Raw genomic sequence first — 3,251 nt, 5'->3', positions numbered from 1 at the left:
ATGGCTTGTGAGTGACGTATTAATTGTCCAGTTTATAGTGATGAACGTTTTAGTCTTTTAAATACTTGTGATAGCCTATGTCAGAATTTTAGTAATCTTACTGATATACAAAAAACTGCATTTATCCTGTCCAATAGAAATATCTGTTTTAAAGCTGCCAAAACCTGCCATGTTATTTTAAAAAGGAGAAAATCCGTATTATATAACTTTTAATTATTGTTACTCATAATACATGTACATGCAATTTTTAAAGAATTTTAGTCTCTCATAATTCCGTATGGAATGGCCCTTATGTAAATATATGTTTAATTAGTTTGTATATATGTATAACAGGGGTGACTTTAATAAATAACCTGTCTGTGTGTCTGTCTGTCTGTCTGTGTTGTTAAGGGTTTTCCTGTGATGGTACAAACAAGACTGGTTATAGTGTTGAAACAACACGTATCACTGAATACACAATGCCATTTAGTAATTTGTCAAATGTAACACATGTTTCACTTGAGATTGAACTTTCTCAGTAAAGCACAAATTCTAGTTTTTTTGTTGGTTGAATCCCATTCGGGATTCGAACCCACACTCTCAGTCAGGAACATAATCGCCACGACACACAGTCAGCCATCTAGCCCGCTCAGCCACCACAGGAACTCAACAAAAGTACTAGATTCTGTACTCTACTGAGGAAGTGTAATCCCAAATATAACATCATGTGTAACACGTATAAGTATTAGGTGAAATTGGGATTTTAACCTACAAGTAAAGGATCTAGTTAAATCGTTAATCCATCAGTCTGATACAGTAATATCCTTAGATAGTTGTATTGGGAACGTGCAGAAATTCTGTATCTTTCTGACTGACAAATGTTTTTGCTTTTATCACAGGTTATGTTGCTTTGGTCTCTAATAATTTCAGGGAGCAGTGAATGTAAAAAATGTGTTTTATCAGGCAATGTTATCATGTGATTATAGATTTGCATAAATACATTCATTTCATAAAGTCAATTTATGTCAAATGTAACATTCTTTTACAATACAGGAGATGAACTGGAGTAGAATATCTTCCACATTTTTACATATTTCGGGTAAAAATGTTAAATTTTTACTGACAAAACATTTCTATTGGATACTTCGAAGGATCTTGTGTCATTAATGATAACAGTCAGTACAAACGCCACCAAGGCTCGAATTATGTTGTAGCTCACATATCTGATTTCAAAGTCAAAAGATGTTATCTTTATACTTCAAAGCCAAAAATGTTATACGAAATATAGCAAGTATGTATTGCGGGATCCCGGTGGTGTTGATGTGTTTAGAATGTTTTGTCATGCGAAAAGAATGCAAGTTTTCTAGACAGGTTACGTAATTACAACAGACAACTTAATTCCTGCATATCTTATGACGACAATATGTACATACACAATAAGGTTTACTCGTCTCTGTACTGCACCTGCCAATTGTGTACAACCACTTTATCAGCTCACACGACAAACCGGTTTTTCAACGTTACAAAGACATGTAATTTCCAGTAGATTAAATATTGATACTTCAGGGCATTTTAAAACCGATCTTTTGAAATGAGTATTCATATTATTTTTTCTTTCTTTCAGCGTCTGTGATGGGTGAACGATTCTGAATGTCCAGCCTGGAATACGAACGGTTCCAAGACTGTGGCCTTCCCCGTTGTAAGCGTCCTCTCCGACTGATTCTATTGCGGCGTTAACGTCAAAGTTTCTTATGGATTAAGTCTCATCAACCTGTCTGTGGAACACCGCTTCAAAATGGAACGACGGCGTACAGTTGGTGCGTCCCCGTCCCTTCCCAGAATTCCCTCCAATGTTTTGGCGGGAATCAAGAACCAGGTCAGACGAACACATTCGGATTCTGTTGTTCGTTCTTCTGAGAATGGCCAAATGCCAAGAATGATTTTTAGTTCCAGGAATATCAGGACCAGTTTTAGTAAAGGTGATAACCTTATTGGCAGAAGAACTGTGACAAGAACATTCTCTGACAGGCCAAATTCAATGTCGTCAGCGAACACAAGTGTGTCGAACTCACACACTGTCTCACCTGATAATTCACTATTGTCCGTGTCTCTCCAAAACTTCGAATCTGACCTAACGGACCCATCTACAGACCCTCCGTCCTTGATGCACGAGGATGAGACAGACATGGCCAGCGACGTCATTCGTGAAGTTAACGAAAACGGATTTGACAGTGAAGACCGGTCGTCTACAAAATCCGTCTCCTCACATACTATTACGGAAACGGATTCACTCACGACCAAGATCCATATGACAGAGAGTTCCTATCCCATAACAACCACAGACATGGATACTTCCGAAAATGAGCCAAGGGGTTTTGAGAACATGACCAGGAGTATGCCCACCCCTCCACCGTCACCCCCACCCACTGGCCATGACGATACTGACGAGGTAATGTCGTATTTTCTAAACACTGTTTCGCAGGGATATGATTCCGAAGCAACTCCGTTGAATTCAACTCCTGCAACTCCTGCTGTTTCAACGAAATCGCGACACACCCTGACGACGACGACGCCGTCAACGACGCGGAAGTATCATCATACGATTTGAAATCTGCAACCGACATCTTAGATTCACTGTCGTCTTTCCCCGGACCATCTGACGATATATCAGACACACGGACGTCACCTCCATCAGTTGTAGAAGTTGTCCCAGCCCATTCTAATCCTCCCTCCCCGCCCCCGGTCCCTCCATCGTCATCCCCGCCTGACCTCACCCCTCCCCCGGTCTCTCCATCGTCATCCCCGCCTGACCTCACCCCTCCCCGGAGTCCCGAACCACCACTCAGGACATCCTCCCGAAATGAAGGAAGAGAGAATCAGACATTGTCTCTGCATGTTAAAAGACCACACTCTCCATCCCACGAGGACTTTAGGAATGGTGAGGGGGAGAGCTCCAGCCCACCAGTGAAGAAATCAACAGAGCTTTACCCACAGGCGTCTCGACAACTGGCATCTCCATCGGCAACCCCACCACCACCATACATACCACCCCCACCACCACCACCACCACCACCACCACCGCAACAACCGACGCCACCACCTCCCAAACGCCCCATTATAACAGTTTCTGGACAAACGAAGGGTGGATCTCTCTCTCCGAATCCGACGTGTCGTCTGACTATAGACCTGAGGATGAGACTTTAAGATATTTCAATAAAACTGTTACCGGGGAAACTACTTTGAGTTCCGACAACAGCAGCCAAGCGGAAGAG

Source organism: Haliotis rubra, unplaced genomic scaffold (assembly GCF_003918875.1).
Source record: "Haliotis rubra isolate DU_JTF1 unplaced genomic scaffold, ASM391887v1 Scf528, whole genome shotgun sequence".
NCBI lineage: Eukaryota > Metazoa > Mollusca > Gastropoda > Lepetellida > Haliotidae > Haliotis > Haliotis rubra.
Note: the sequence above shows the minus strand (reverse complement) of the source record.